This window comes from Cornus florida, unplaced genomic scaffold (genome assembly GCF_030987335.1).
Source record: "Cornus florida cultivar Cherokee Brave unplaced genomic scaffold, ASM3098733v1 CherokeeBrave_3.0.0_Hap2_Chr07, whole genome shotgun sequence".
Taxonomy (NCBI): domain Eukaryota; kingdom Viridiplantae; phylum Streptophyta; class Magnoliopsida; order Cornales; family Cornaceae; genus Cornus; species Cornus florida.
The window spans coordinates 65,290,495-65,308,386 of record NW_026775577.1 but is presented as its reverse complement, the minus strand read 5'-3'; positions in this window follow the sequence as shown (position 1 = coordinate 65,308,386).

Below are 17,892 nucleotides of genomic sequence, written 5' to 3'. Positions count from 1 at the left end.
GAAGGTCATTTTAACTTCTTAGAGTCTTGTTTTCTGTTTTCGCTTCCGCATATCGGATTCGTTATTGGGTCAATCTTCGGTTCATCACTGGACACGCTGGCCTAAAAACCAGGGTCATCATAAAGCATACCGCTGGAAGGAGAACGAAAAATTAATTAAGATGGCCTCAAGAATCGCATGATTCGGAGTCCGGACGAAGGAGAAATGGCATGACAAAGAAAAACGAGCACTTAAAGCAAAAAGGGTAAACTGGTAATTATCCAGAAAGATTCGGGTGCAACCGAGCACACCGTTGGAAAGACAACGAAAAATTAGTCAAGTTCAAAAAAGAGTTCACTCGATTTGGAGTCCGGACGAGGGAGAAACGAGGGTTTGAAGTTGAGACGTCGCGGCGGCCCGACGAAGGCCATGGCGTGCCTGGCGCCCATGCGCGAGCCCGCCGGCGCCCAATGGCATGCACATGATGACAAAAAAAAAAAAACAAAATTGAGTGTCCAGAACTTAGGCTTGAAACGGAGGTCGAAATGAGTTTTTCTAGAAAAACATGAAGAAGAAACCCCCCTAAAATCGAGTTTTCTACCCGACAACGCGGACGGAAATGAAAAAAATTTACTATGAAATCCGCAAAATGCCTCTAGATCAGAACTGGACAAGAGACAAAAAGCTGCTACAGGATTTGAGAGCCGAAACGGGCTAGAAGATGAATTTTTCTGAAAAACACGAAAAAAAACCCTTCCCGAAATCAAATTTTCTACCCAGACACGAGAGAGAAAATGAAAAAAAACTCACTACAAAATGGTCAAAACGCCCTCTCAAGAAATCTAGTCAAGAGAGCTAAAAAGTTGCTAAAATGACAACTGGAAGCAGAAACTTCACAAGGGATTTCTAGTACCAAGACGACATTTTCTGGAAAAACACAAAGAAGAAAACCCCCTAAAATCACATTTTCTAAGTGACCATGTGAAGACCGAAATTTATTTTCCGAAGGAAAACCCCAAAAGGCCTTAAAATCAGATTATGCAAGAAAATTTTAAAATGAGTCCATAGGAGACTCAAATCACAAAGGAAAGGGTTTTTCTTAAAAATGATCATGCACGCAAATGTAAATGATAATTTTGAGCGCGCGGGAATGGTCCGTGGCTCCCAGAAATGGCCAAGTCAAAATCCGACCCCTCGACGGCCAAAAAGGCGAAAATGAACTTGAAATGGAAATTATGAAAACCAAAATTAGGAAATAGTTTCAAATGACCGTTTGGCCCATGGCCACACTTCATACAAGATGAATGAGACCTAGTGGAGGTGCCAGAACACACTTTACACGACCCGATTTGAAAATGAACCCTTAGAGGCTCGGTTTCTACTATTTTAGCCCAAAAATACAATATGTGAACTAAAATGCAATGATGAAAACTAAATGGTGTTTGGCCCTTGGCCACACCTCATACATATTAAATGAATGCTAGATATTGAATTTTATACATAAAGCACACTCCGGTGCAAAATAACATACTAAAATGAATGTTTTTTCACATATTCTCATTAAAGGCAAAATACAACCATTATGAATAAACATAGACTTCAAATGAAATTTGGCCCTTGGTCTTATATCATATACATAAAATGAGAATCAAAAAGTGTGCTTAGGCACACATTACAAGTTTAGAATCAAATATACACATTTGACAAAGAAGGCTACAGATGGCATTTCAAGCTAACCTTTACAAGAATGGAACCTTCAAGTCCACAAATCATCCGAGCATAATGAGAATCTCAACCTTGATTCCTGTACCTGAAATATGCCCCAGTAACTTTGGAGTGAGTAACATAAAGCTACTCGTAGGAAATGAGCATGCATCGACCCAACATTTTACAATTTTATCACCTTAAGGTGAAACATGTCAAAGGGGCTCATGCCACCTAACATCAATGTCAAGATGAGACTCAGGGAGCATCCTAAGCTACCTTAGATCATTTCTAGCACAAATCACATCATCCATGCAATTCAAACAACATAGGAGCATGCTATACAAAGCAACATGATATAGATTCTCAAAGTCATCAACTTGAAATCTAATATACAAAAACGACAAAGGTGGGTCATGCCGCCTAACGTCTATGTTCCAAATGAATCTATACGATCATTCCTAAGTCACATTTGAACAATAAAACACGAATCACAATATCTATGCAATTTAACTAATATAGAAGCATGCTATACAAAGCAACAAGATATAGATTCTCAAAGTTATCAACTTGAAATCTAAAAGTGCGAAATCAACTAAATATAGCAATTTAGTATAATTAGAATTTCTAATACCACATATCAAGACATAGATTCTCTAGGTTATCAACTAGAAATCTAAAAGTATGAAATCAACTAAATATAGCAATTTAGTATAATTAGAATTTCAAATACCACACATCAAGACATAGATTCTCTAGGTTATCAACTAGAAATCTAAAAGTGCGAAATCAAATAGTGGAATACTCGGACATCTAAGCTCGGAATTCTGCCGAGACCTCAACGGCTATTACGGGCACTAACCCGCTGGTAATACCGCCCCTAGTGTGCACTATCTTGACGGGGAGAACTCATACCTCCCGCACTAGAGCCAAACTCTAGCCATATCGTAGTAACAATGTCCCAAACGACTCCAAAATAAATAAGTTTACAACTTATATACGAAATATATATAAAGCACGAAACTACATTCCATGCACAAGTAGGTTGTAAGCACACAGCTCATGCTCTAAATCCACAACTACTATAGGGTGACAAATGTTGAATCTTCAGAGCGCGATTCTTTACGCGCTATAATAACATCACATGTCGAATTTTTAGTATGCGATTCGTTACATGCTATAACAATATAATTCAATATTGAAAACATAAACTGAAGAATCTAATACAAATCCAAAATCATGATTTAAATATACTTCCAATGCCAAATTCATGATTAAATCAATAATGCAATAGAAACGGAATTAATCAAGTAAATTAATTAATTTATCTAAGTTCCAAATCTAAACCAAATGGTCCCTAATTAACACATGTTAAACAACATAGCATGGTCATTGCATATACCAATTCAAAAACTTAATTAGGCCATTAAAACAATAAGATGGAATTTAATTAAACCAATATAGTCAAATCCCTAAATTCTAAAACAACATCAAATGGTCCCAAATTAACGTATGCTAGTATACAAGCCCTAGTCATCACAAATATCAAGTTAAAAACTTAATTAAACCAATGGACCTTTAAAATAGATTTTAATTAATCATTTTAATTAAAATCTCTAAATTTTCATACTCATCCAAATGCTCTCAAATTAAAGTATGTTAAATAACATGCCAAGACTTAATTTAATAGCCTATCACAAGTTAATTCCATGTAAGGTACGTCCATGATAATTAAACTTTCACAAAAGATAATTATTAAATAAAAAGTGCAATTCTTTATCAAATACTTCCAATTTAATATATGTTAACAAACATACCAAAGCCTAATTTACTAGCATGCCACAATTTAATTCTAAGTTGAATATCATCATGAGAATTAAATCTTAAACATAGAAAATAATTAAATTAAATTCTAGATTATGAACAAAAGCATGCATACAAGTTGTATAATCATACAAAACACTCAATACAACACATATATAATCCTAAAACATCCCCTACCTCAATTTGAGATGAAAATCTCAAAAGCCACCAAAATAAAACGGCTCCGAATCCGACAATATTTAGGGGTTTTGTCGGGGACAACGTCGTGAACATTAAACTCCAAAGAGGACCTACCAAAATCCTAACTTGACCTCAAACCCGAACTCAAAAATTGGCCAAAAACGGGTTCTAATATGGGTGAAAGAAGTGCGTAGTCAAGACAACCACAAAATGCGAAGGCACTATGACTTTATAACAATGGGAAGGACGTTTAAATGAGAGGAGAAGGGTGGCAGCCCCCCTTGGGCTGCCATAGCAGGTTCTGGTCGTGCATGGAGAGGGGGGAAGATGACTTTTTGACTTTAAGTCCCCCTATTTTTAGAAAATCTCAAAAAGTGCCTCACCGGGTTCGAAAAAGTAAAATTTGAGCAGACGCGCTCAAACGGCAAGAGTCTATGAACAAAAAAGATTCAAAATGAGAAAATATGAACAACGGAAGAAACGGCGTCAAAAACTGAGTCCCGAGCAGAGAGATATGCACCGAATAAATTCAGCGGCAACCGAGGCCAGAAACTCTGAAACTGGAGAAAAATGACCAGAAGGCACTTCTAAGAGTACATAACTCGACGAAATGTAAAAATGAATCCCGTACGAGGATCCAGGCTCAAAACGAGGCATTTTTGCAATAACTTTCATTAATTGTACAATGGCCCCTCCAAAAAGTGAAAACTGCACTAATGGCCCAGAATAAAAATATCTTCCAAAAATATTTTCTTAAAAACCCCTGAAATAAAATATCTTCAAAAGATATTTATGAAAAATACCCCAAGAAATGAAAAAGATTGTGAAGAACTGTGCATCCATGCCCCTATGGACACTAGGAGCAACCAGAGTACTTTCTATAAAAGTAAAGATACGTATTTCGTGGAAACCACTTAGAATGAAGATACGTTAAGTCAAAAACTAACTCCGAGCATGAAAAGTGAGGTTGTGCCAAAAAGTGACAAATGGGAAAAAGACAAAATAGGGAAAAGGATGAAAAGTGAATAGTGTCGAAAAATGAAAAAATGTGGAAGTGACTCAGTCCTTAAAGGAAGTTGTCAATCCAAAAGAAAAGAGTCTCAGAAATCATTCCAGAGCACTCAAGACGACACTAAGTGACATGAAACCGAACTCAGAAAGGAAAAGAACAACGGAAAAAAAATATCCGTGAAAATCTGAGAAAAATGAAATGAAGGAAATGACAGGGTCATTACAACCTACCCTTTTTAAAGGGATTTCGTCCCCGAAATCAGGAATAGACAAAAGAGAACCAAATAAGATCAATGTAAGATCAAACTAAAGGATAAACTATAAGGTGCTAAAGGACAACTCCAAAAGCCTAAAGGTCACCCGAAAGAACGCAAAAACCCAGAACTGGGTGACACTTCCTAAACGAATCGGCATATCAACTCAAAGTCAATCACCGAAAGAATCCCCAAGACAACGGCAAGTCAAATCATGACAGATGGCTAAGAATGATATGGCAGTACGAACAATGACGAGAACCCGCCCACACTTACTCGTCAGTAACATGCCCTCAACAGATCAACTCAGAAGGAAACTTTTCGATACAAATGACATCAATATCGAAAATGATCATTACCAAAAGCACTACGAGAACTACGCATCCGCGAGAGTTAGGGTATCTAATCCCAAAACTCTAACAACAATGTCACTGGCACCGTTATGCTTAAAGCCTTAAATCCTTAACGCTAGCGTAACTAAAGACCCCCGCATTTGAAAACACCATAACAACAACACTAGTCCCGAATCCACAGCCTGACGAGTCTGTGCCCTTAAGCCAATGGATTAGACCCACAAAACCAAAAACCTATGCACCGATCTAAAGTAGACCTACCGTAAGGCTACACACAGAAGACAAAACATTGGATCAAAATCTCAATCATGGGCAACTAAAACCTCAAAACACAAGTCTACTACGTAGTTCGCTTATGACAATCTCGACATCTAAGGTCATAAAACCCTAACATAAGTGCAAGAAAGGATGAAACAGTATAAATCAAATACTCACATAGTATATGCTTGCAAAATTTAAATGACATAAATCTAATAATATCGTAGTACTAAGCACAGTACACATAAGGTAAACCAAATAAACCACCTATCACATAAAGGTTAAACAAATAACAACGCGCTATACACCACCAACGGCACAAACATGATAAACAGATACAGTATAAGCAAACGTATCATATACATCCTCATACAACGATCACATAGTCATACACCCTAAACATGTTTTTAAGGTATGCTCGTTAACAATGGAGCTCATAAATATGTAAAAGTGATCACACAAATGGCAAGTTCATAAAATCAAAAGAATGAATGCAATGCCTCTCTAAAGACACCACACAGAAAATGTACAACCGAACCTAGATGAGTCCAATCTCTCATCACAAGGAAAGGAAACATCCCCCAAACCAAGATGCCAACGAGTTCGGTGGGAACTCTACAGGATTCTACCAGAACCCTAACACGATGCCCTAAAAGGAAATAAGATCAATAATAACACGAGTTATTATGATCGAATGCAACTCACGCCATGAATGCACGAAACAAGAAGTAAGGCAATGTATGCAACATATAGTCATGCTAAAGCAGATAAGCATATACAATATGCTAAAATGAATTAAGTAAGCTTCAAAACAATTTGTCAATTAAGCATGTAGACAGGTTATCAAACCAAGCATGTTATCAAGAAGTACGTAAACATGTTATAATACTAAAACATGTTAACAAATAGCATATGTACACGTATAACATAGCAACAAAAATGTGATATGCACCCAAAACCCGTTGTCCAAGGTATTTAAACCTAGGAGCTCTGATACCACCTGTGACGGCCTTGGTTTTTCAAGCCAGTGCATCTTGTGATGAACCGAAGATTGACCTAATAACGAATCCAAATGCAGAAGCAAAAATAGAAAATAAAACTCTAAGAAGTCAAAGTGACCTTCCATGTGGTCGTGGAACTTAATGAGAACTGATGCGGAAGCAAAAGATCGAAAATATGACAAATAAGCCCCCAGGGGCAAAATAGTTATTTCTGAAAACTGTGGACTCTGGTGCCACCGAGCACACCGCTGGAAGGACAATGAAAAACTAATCAAGATGGACTCAAGAATAGCATGATTCGAAGTCCGAACGAAAGAGAAACGACATGACGAAGAAAAACAAGCACTTAAAGCAAAAAAGGTAAACTGGTAATTATCCAGGAAGATCAGGGTGCAACTGAGCACACCGTTGGAAAGACAGCGAAAAATTAGTCAAGTTCAAAAAAAAGTTCACTCGATTTGGAGTCCGGACGAGGGAGAAACGAGGGTTTGAAGTTGAGACGTCGCGGTTGCCCGACGAAGGCCACGGCACGCCCGGCGCCCATGCACAAGCCCACCGGCACCCATGCCAGCGCCCAATGGCATGCCCATGATGACAGAAAAAAAAAAAAAAAAAAAATTCGAGTGTCCAGAAGTTAGGCTTGAAACGAAGGTCGAAATGAGTTTTTCTGGAAAAACACGAAGAAGAAACCCCCCTAAAATCGAGTTTTCTACCCGACAACGCGGACGGAAACGAAAAAAATTCACTGTGAAATTCCCAAAATGCCTCTAGATCAGAATTGGACAAGAGGCAAAAAGCTGCTACAGGATCTGAGAGCCAAAACGGGCTAGAAGATGGATTTTTCTGGAAAAATACGAAAAAAAACCCTTCCTGAAATCAAATTTTCTACCCAGACACGAAAAGAAAATGAAAAAAACTTACTGCAAAATGGCCAAAACGCCCTCCCAAAAAATCTGGTCAAGAGAGCTAAAAAGCTGCTAAAATGAAAACTGGAAGCTGAAACTTCATGAGGGATTTCTGGTACCAAGACGACATTTTCTGGAAAAACACAAAGAAGAAACCCCCTCTAAAATCACGTTTTCTAAGTGACCATATGAAGATCGAAATTTATTTTCTGAAAGAAAACCTCAAAAGGTCCTAAAATCAGATTATGCAAGAAAATTTTAAAATGAGTCCGTAGGAGGCTCAAATCACAAAGGAAAGGGTTTTTCTTAAAAATGATCATGCACGCAAACGTAAATGATAATTTTGAGCGCACAGGAATGATCCGTGGCTATCATAAATGGCCGAGTCAAAATCCGACCCCCCGACGGCCAAAAAGGCGAAAATGAACTTGAAATGGAAAATATGGAAACCAAAATTCGAAAATGGTTTCAAATGACCGTTTGGCCCTTGGCCACACTTCATACAAGATGAATGAGACCTAGTGGAGGTGCCAGAACACACTTTACACCACCCGATTTTGAAAATGAACCCTTAAAGGCTTGGTTTATACTATTTTAGCTCAAAAATGCAATATGTGAACTAAAATGCAAAAATAAAAACTAAATGGTGTTTAGCCCTTGGCCAGACCTTATACATATTAAATGAATGCTAGATAATGAATTTCATACATAAAGCACACTCCGGTGCAAAATAACATACTAAAACGAATGCTTTTTCACATTTTCTCATTAAAGGCAAAATACAACCATTATGAATAAACATGGACTTCAAATGAAATTTGGCTCTTGGCCTTATATCATATACATAAAATGAGAATCAAAAAGTGTGCTTAGGCACACATTACAAGTTTAGAATTAAATATACACATTTGATAAAGAAGGCTACAGATGGCATTTCAAGCTAACCTTTACAAGAATGGAACCTTCAAGTCCACAAATCATCCGAGCATAATGAGAATCTCAACCTTGATTCCTGTACCTGAAATATGCCCCAGTAACTTTGGGGTGAGTAACATAAAGCTACTTGTAGGAAATGAGCATGCATCGACCTAGCATTTTACAATTTTATCACCTTAAGGTGAAACATGTCAAAGGGGCTCATGCCACCTAACGTCAATGTCAAGATGAGACTCAGGGAGCATCCTAAGCTACCCTAGATTTTAGCACAAATCACATCATTCATACAATTCAAACAAAATAGGAGCATGCTATACAAAGCAACATGATATAGATTCTCAAAGTCACCAACTTGAAATCTAATATACAAAAACGACAAAGGTGGGTCATGCCGCCTAACGTCTATGTTCCAAATGAATCTATATAATCATTCCTAATTCACATTTGAACAATAAAACATGAATCACAATATCTATGCAATTTAACTGACATAGAAGCATGCTATACAAAGCAACAAGATATAGATTCTCAAAGTTATCAACTTGAAATCTAAAAGTGCGAAATCAACTAAATATTGCAATTTAGTATAATTAGAATTTCTAATACCACACATCAAGACATGGATTCTCTAGGTTATCAACTAGAAATATAAAAGTGCGAAATCAACTAAATATAGTAATTTAATATAATTAGAATTTCTAATACCACACATCAAGACATAGATTCTCTAGGTTATCAACTAGAAATCTAAAAGTGCGAAATCAAATAGTGGAATACTTGGAAATCTAAGCTCGGAATTCTGCCGAGACCTCAACGGCTATTACGGGCACTAACCTGCTGGTAATACCACCCCTAGTGTGTACTATCTTGACGGGGAGAACTCATACCTCCAGCACAAGAGCCAAACTGTAGCCATATCATAGTAACAATGTCCCAAATGACTCCAAAATAAATAAGTGTACAACTTATATACGAAATATATATAAAGCACGAAACTACATTCCATGCACAAGTAGGTTCTAACCACATAGCTCATGCTCTAAATCCACAACTACTATAGGACGACAAATGTCGAATCTTTAGAGCGTGATTCGTTACGCGCTATAATAACATCACATGTCAAATTTTCAGTGTGCGATTCGTTACATGCTATAACAATATAATTCAATATTGAAAACATAAACTGAAGAATCTAATACAAGTTTAAAATCATGATTTAAATATACTTCCAATGCCAAATTCATGATTAAATCAATAATGCAATAGAAATGGAAATTAATCAAATAAATTAATTAATTTCTCTAAGTTCCAAATCTCAACCAAATGGTCCCTAATTAACACATGTTAAACAACATAGCATGGTCATTGCATATACCAATTCAAAAACTTAATTAGGCCATTAAAACAATAAGATGGAATTTAATTAAACCAATATAGTCAAATCCCTAAATTCTAAAACAACATCAAATGGTCCCAAATTAACATATGCTAGTATACAAGCCCTTGTCATCACAAATATCAAGTTAAAAACTTAATTAAACCAATGGACCTTTAAAATATATTTTTATTAATCATTTTAATTAAAATCTCTAAATTTTCATACTCATCCAAATGCTCTCAAATTAAAGTATGTTAAAGAACATGCTAAGACTTAATTTAATAGCCTATCACAAGTTAATTCCATGCAAGGTACGTCCATGATAATTAAACTTTCACAAAAGATAATTATTAAATAAAAAGTGCAATTCTTTATCAAATACTTCCAATTTAATATATGTTAACAAACATACCAAAGCCTACTTTACTAGCATGCCACAATTTAATTCTAAGTTGAATATCATCATGAGAATTAAATCTAAAATATAGAAAATAATTAAAATAAATTCTAGATTATGAACAAAAGCATGCATACAAGTTGTATAATCATGGGAAACACTCAATACAACACATATATAATCCTAAAACATTCCCTATCTCAATTTGGGATGAAAATCTCAAAAGCTGCCAAAATAAAACGGCTCCGAATCCGACAATACTTAGGGGTTTTGTCGGGGACAACGCTGTGAACATTAAACTCCAAAGAGGACCTACCAAAATCCTAACTTGGCCTCAAACCCAAACTTAAAAATTAGCCAAAAATGGGTTCTAATATGGGGGAAAGAAGCGCGTAGTCAAGACAACCACAAAACGCGAATGCACTATGACTTTATAACAAAGGGAAGGACGTTTAAATGAGAGGAGAAGGGTGGCAGCCCCCTTGGGCTGCCATAGCAGGTTTTGGTCGTGCATGGAAAGGGGAGAAGATGACTTTTTGACTTTAAGTCCCCTTATTTATAGAAAATCTCAAAAAATGCCCCGCCGGGTCCGGAAAAGTAAAATTTGAGCAGACGCGCTCAAACTATGAGACTTCATGAACAAAAAAGATTCAAAATGAGAAAATATGAACAGCGGAAGAAACGGCGTCAAAAACCGAGTTCCGAGCAGAGAGATATGCCCTGAACAAGTTCGGCGATAACCGGGGCCAAAAACTCTGAAACTGGAGAAAAACGACCTGAAGGAAATTCTAAGAGTACACAACTCGATGAAATGTAAAAATGAATCCCGTACGAGGATCCAGGCTCAGAACGAGGCATTTTTGCGATAACTTTCATTAATTGCACAACGGCCCCTCCAAAAAGTGAAAACTACACTAGTCTCCAGAATGAAAATATCTTCCAAAAATATTTTCTTAAAAACCCCTGAAATAAAATATCTTCAAAAGATATTTATGTAAAACACCCCAAGAAATGAAAAAGATTATGAAGAACTGTGCATCCCTATGGACACCGGGAGCAACTAGATGACTTTTCTACAAAAGTAAAGATATGTATTTCGTGGAAACCACTTTGAATAAAGATACGTGAAGTCAAAACTAACTCCGAGCACGAAAAGTGAGGTTGTGCCAAAAAGTGACAAACGGGGAAAAGACAAAATAGTAAAAAAGACGAAATAGGGAAAAGGACGAAAAGTGAATAGTGTCGAAAAACGAAAAATGTGAAAATGACTTGGTCCTTAAAGGAAGTTGTCAATCCAAAGAAAAGAGTCTTGAAAATCATTCCAGAGCACTCAAGACGACACTAAGTGACAAGAAACCGAACTCAGAAAGGAAAAGAACAACGGGAAAAAAATATCCTTGAAAATTTGAGAAGAATGAAATGAAGGAAATGACAGGGTCATTACAAAATGGTTTCAAAATACCATTTAGCCCTTAGCCACACATCATACATCATTAATGAGACCCTATGGAAGAATCAAAATAGAATTCCCATACCCGATGCAAACATGGTGAAGCAATAACTCAATATTTTTTTAAATTTTCATAATATTCCATGAAGTCAAAAATTACATAGGATACAAATTACATGTCATTGGCCTCCAGCCTCATCTCATACATGTCAAATACATTGTAAAGAGTGTATTCATATACACATTATATATATGGTATCAAATATACACATTTTGGCATATAAGGTTATAAGTGGCATTCCAAGCCAACCTTTACAAGAATTAAAAACCTTCAAGTCTACAATCATCCAAGCAATGATGAACATCACGAACCAAGTCTTCGAACCTGAAACAGCCCCCAGTAATTTCGGGGTGAGTAAACAAGTTTACTCGTAGAAAATGAGTATGCATGACTCGATTTCTTTAGAGATTTTTATATTGACTTGAAACAATTCAAAAGGGTCATGCCACCTAACGTCTATGTCAAATGTTAGACTCAGGGAGCATTTTAAGCTACCTTAGATCATTTCTAGCATAATTCATATCCCTCATGCAATTCAAACAACATAGAAGCATGTTATACGGTGCAACAAGGTATAGATTTTCAAAGCCATCCACTTGAAATCTAAAATACGAAAATAACAAAGTGGGTCACGCCACCTAACATCTATGTTCCAAATGAATCTATAGGTTCATTACTAAAGTACATTTGAACATTTAAAACACAATTCACCATATTAATGCAACTTAACCAACATTGGAACTTCCAACACAACGCATCAAGCACAAATTCTCGAGTTAACATCTCGTAACTTAAAATAGGAAATCAAATAAAGAATAACAAGTTACAACATCATATAGTTATCAACTTGAAATGAAATGCGAAATCAAACAAGGTGGATACTTGGACATCACGCCGGATCAAACCGATACCAAATTTACTTAGGGTTACTAGCCCACGGGTAACTGCCCTATGTGCGCACTAGACTATAGAGGGATATTTCCCCGTACTAGAACCATGTCATAGCCGTAGTCAAACAACGACATCTCCAAGTTTCTAAAATCAACAAGTTGTGCAACAACGTATATAGTAACATGTATATACAAGATAACCAACTATCTACCACGCACAACCAAATTTGGAAACACATACAATACATGCTCTAAGTCCACAACTACTATGGCATTAAAGACGTCAAATACAAGGTATGCAACTCATCACATAAGGCAACAATATAATCCATAATAAAAACATGCTCTCATGAATATAAATATAACAACAATGTTATACTATGCTCAAAATATAACTAAGTGAATATACAACAAGTCCAAGTCCATGATTTGAATATAAAAACAATTTCTAAAACACAACTAAATCCGTGGAGCCATTAGATAGAATTTAATTAAACAAAAAATAATTAAATTCTCTAGATTTCAAATCAATTTCAAATAACCTCAATTTATTATATGTTAAACAACATAACATGCTTATTACATATATCAAATCAAAAGAGCAAAATGAGCAAGACATCATCATGTAGAATTTAATTAATTTAAATTAATTAAATCTCTAATTTTCAAAAGTTATTCAAATGATCCCAAATTAATATATAACAAGGACTAAGTCATAGTCATGCTATATATCAAGTCTAAAATGGAATACAAGCAAAACACAATTAACTAGAATTTAAATCAAATTAAATTCATTAAATCTCTAGATTTGAAAACTCATTTAAATCATCCCAATTTAATATATAATAAAGGTCAAGTCATGGCCATGCCATATATCAAGTCTAAAGTAAGTTTCAAGCAAGCCATAATTAATCATTAATTCCTCAAATTGATATAAAGTATGCATACAACTTGTATTTCACTATAAAAGCAATTAAAAACCACTTGAAAAAAATAACTATAACACCCCCTACCTCACTAGAGAAGTGTCTCTATAGAATCCAAGGCAAATCAATATAAAATAGCAAACCCTTCAAGAGTTATGTAGGGGATGATGAGGGGAACAAAAAGTATTCCAAGCTTCATGGTCAAAGGTGAGTGGATGGGCCTCAAAAATCGAGGTCAAGGCCTAAGCATCAAGCTTCTCTAATGGTGGCTAGGGTTTGTGGTGAAGAAGAGAATAAAATAATATAATTAAGTGTAAGTGGAGGAAATAGAAATCCTCCATTCACTATGTGCTCTTACACTACCTCTCTCATACACATAATACAAGACTAAATTTTGTAATGACCTGATGTAATACCCTTAATTTCAAAAGGGATAAAAATGGAATTTAAATTTTATTTTTGTATCTCTATGCTTATGTGTCCATTTGTTTGCTTATTTTAATTCATTATGTTATTTTTTTTAATTGTTTGTTTATTTTAATTAAGGGTGTCATTCTTTAGTTGTTTGTTTATTTTAATTAATTGTTTTATTTATTTTATGTGTTTTAAGTGATTTGTGGCTTGCTTATTTGATTTAATTAATGAGTGTTATTAAATTAATTATTTATTAAGTATTTAATTTTTTTTTAAACAGGGTAATTATGTAATTCTCATTAACTGGGGTTTTAGATACGTTTTAGTTAGGGTTTTTGGAGCCGTCTCGTAAGCATCTGATATGTATCTAAACTGGGTTACTTTGTGGGCCGACGAAGTTAGGGCTCTGTGGATTAGGGTTTTAATCTTGCAATTATAAATACCTCAGTATATGTTAAACCTAGGGTTACATATTGTCGTAGCTTTTACACGGAAAAGTCTCCCAAATAGAGAGAGTTACACAGGGAGTTTTGGTGAGAACAGAGCTGTTTGTGAGAATTTCGACTGGGGTTCCAAGGTTTAACCAAGGAGAAGGAAGGAGCAGAGGTTCTAGGAGGTTAGACAAGTTTCAGTGGATGTCGGAAAAACTGAGACCAACGGCAACAAGGGTTTGTTCGCAAACCTATTCAGGCAAGTTCTATCTTCCTCTTTCCCTTTGAGCCGTGTTCTGTGCACCTAGATATGCTCTAGGGTTTTAAGGAAATTGACAACTAAATCATTCATGTATGTTATACATCAAATTAATCATATGTATGCTTTGAATTATTTCTGTGATGATTTCTGCAATATCTGTTACAGTGCATGCAAGTTGGTTCAGTTTTATGTCCTTTAAGCATGAGGGTTCTTGTCGTAGTTTTGTCTCTGTTTTTTTATTGCAACTACTGTAAACTAAGTATGGAAAGACTATGGGAGTTATGTAAATCTCATAGGAAGGTTGCTATTTCTATTTTAGATCTCTGTTGCATTTAGCTTCGTTGTAATCTATGCATGAGGTTTCAGTTTTTGCACAAGTTTACTTCTGTTAATTGATTTAAATTGCTATAATCAAACCTTGGGGATGCTATTAGGAGGGTATTAGATCCTTTAGATCAGTTTAAGAAATAAGCAGAGGGGTAGGAATTGATCGGAGAAGGAGCAGATTGACGGAAACGGAGCAGGGATGAACTGGAGGCTCTCAAGAGGGAGAGAGCCGGCTCTAGAAAGTCAAGAGCCGGCTCCCCTTCAGCAAGAGCCGGCTCCTAGGGAATTGGAGCCGGCTCCAATAGGAGAAGAGCCGGCTCGTCCATTCCAAGAGCCGGCTCCAATTTGTTTTTACGTCCAGGAAGGGTTTTTAGGGCTCTGTTTGGTGTTTTGAGCACTGTTTGAGCTTCTGAGTGATTCTAATGAACTGTAGGGACTTAACAGAGGATCTAAGTAGTTAATTCTAAGTGATATTAAACTTATTGTTGCATAGTTTAAGTCTCTAAGACAAAGGATATAGCAGTGTAAAAATATACAACGGTGTATGCTACTAACAGAGAAAGGAACTAAATGGCTTGATTAAATTTTAGAAATTTAATGAGACTTCACGGAGGGGTTAAATAGTTAATTTTTGGGTGTTATTAAGACCCTAAATTGATTTAAGGTTAATTCTAAATTAACGGATCAAACTGTATAACACTTATGTACATTGTATACGGTTAGTGGATAGATGAAGTTTTAAATACTTAAGCTTATTTTTAGGCATTCCAGTGGGATTTAATATATTTATAAAATGGTTTTAAATATATTATAGGGTCATTGATGTGTTAGATGTGATCTATGCAGGCTCTGGATGTTAGTTGTTGATTTATTAAATCATCTCCTGCAACTGTATGGTTAATTGTTTGGATTTAAATTGCTGAAACATTTAAAAATCTTCGGTAATTAATTGGATATTGGTTTTAGATTTTAAATTGCTGTACTATCATTCATAGTCTGTAATTTACATGGTTTTGGTTTTAAGTTGTTGAAATACTAAATACTATTCTGCAACGATGTGGATGGTTGGTTTTGGACTATAAATTACGTGCTTATTATTTATGCCTTGTAATTTACCTGGAATTATGTATTGGAACATAATTGCTGAATTCTTATACTTAATTCGGTCAATTATTTGGAATCATATATTGGATTATAATTGCTGAATTCTTATATTAAATTTGACCAATTATTTGGAATTATGTATTGGATTTTAATTGCTGAATTCTCACATTAAAATTCTGTCAATTATCTGGGTTTGGTTTTGCATTGTAAATTACTTGCTTATCATTTGAATGTTGTAATTTACATGGATATGGAGGATGGTATGCACCGGTATGGGACGGTGGCATACTAGGTATGGTTTAGATCAAAATGCTAATTCCTACCTTATGGATTTTAATTGGTGAACAGTATGACTGGTTCTATCAATTATATGGACTTTGTGGATTGTATGCACCGGTATGGGACGGTGGCATACTAGGGACAGACTGATTTAAAATACTCAGTCCTACCTATTTTGGAATAAGGGAACGGGTTGTTAAATAAATCCTCCTTATATATATATAAGTCGGTACGGTTGAATACGCCGAATGACTTATTGGATTTCTTATGAATGGTTAGGAACGGAGTTTAGATATATATGTTTATGGTACCACGAGTTGAGCTTGAGTCTCAAACTTGTTGTTAGGGTGCGTATATGCAGTGGATGTGTAGCTGGTTATAGTAGGTTGGGTGTACCCTGTTAGGTCTAGGTACTCATGCCCACCTTTGGGTGCGTATTCCCATGTTGCCTTCTATTCAGGTTGAGATCCCTACTGTAGTTCAGTGAAGGTCCCATAGTGTGGATATATATATGTATAGACTAGATAGATATTGTGAGGTATCTATGGTGTATCTGCGTATCGGGTCATTGTATGGATTGCAGTTAGATTAGAACTTGCTTGTGGGCCTGACCCACCCTTTTATTATTTTTTTTCAGGTGTTCGTCAGTTCTGGGCTGTAGAGCTTGATCGTGCTGAGCAGATACAGTTATTCACTCTACTTATGGCGTAGGATTTTATTTCATGTTAAGACTTGGGTTTTGTTCCAATCTTTTGAGTACCATTGGATATTTTAGGGGTCCACTAGATGGATTCCTGAGTTGTATAAACTGGAGAACGATTTCCATTCGTGGTGGATCAGTTGTATCAAAATAGTTTTAATTATCGATGAAATTATTTATTCTGAGGTTTTCAATTATTGGATTATCATTCTAGGTTCTTTTCAGCAAAATTTTATTCATTCTTGTTTTTTATATTGTATTTTGTGTTCATTAAATTGCTAATTGTTTTGATATCCTCGGGTAATCGGGCGTGGGCCTGGCCAACCCGCATCCGGAAATCCGGGGGTATCACAGTTGGTATCAGAGCACTCCAGGTTCTAGTGTCCTTAGGAGTGTTTTCGTTATAAGACTTCCGCGTTGCGTCTCTTAAAACTTAGAGCCATGTTAGGATTCGTTGTACTCTTGTTACGGATTGTTAGGAGGAACGGATGTCAATTATATTCCATAGTTATGGAATGGTTGGCACTAAGAGGAGGATGGGGTCCAGGACGAAAGCAATACGGACCTAACGGAGTAAAGGAGTATGTTGTCGAGTTCTTTGCAAGAAACAGAACTTAGGATCAAAGGTTTAGTTCTAAGATTGGCATTGCTTAGAAAGTATACGCCATGGAAGGATTAAGGTGTAGGTAGTAGGTCACCGTTTATTGGGACCAACACAATTTCAGTTGTGTTCAAAGAGGAGAGAAGCGAAGAGTGGGATTCTGAAGAGGATTCTGAGGAAGAAGATTTCGGCGTATCCAAGAAAAGGGATATTGAAATTTGAGGATGACGAATCGCACAAATGTGTTTTCATTCACAAGTAGTATAG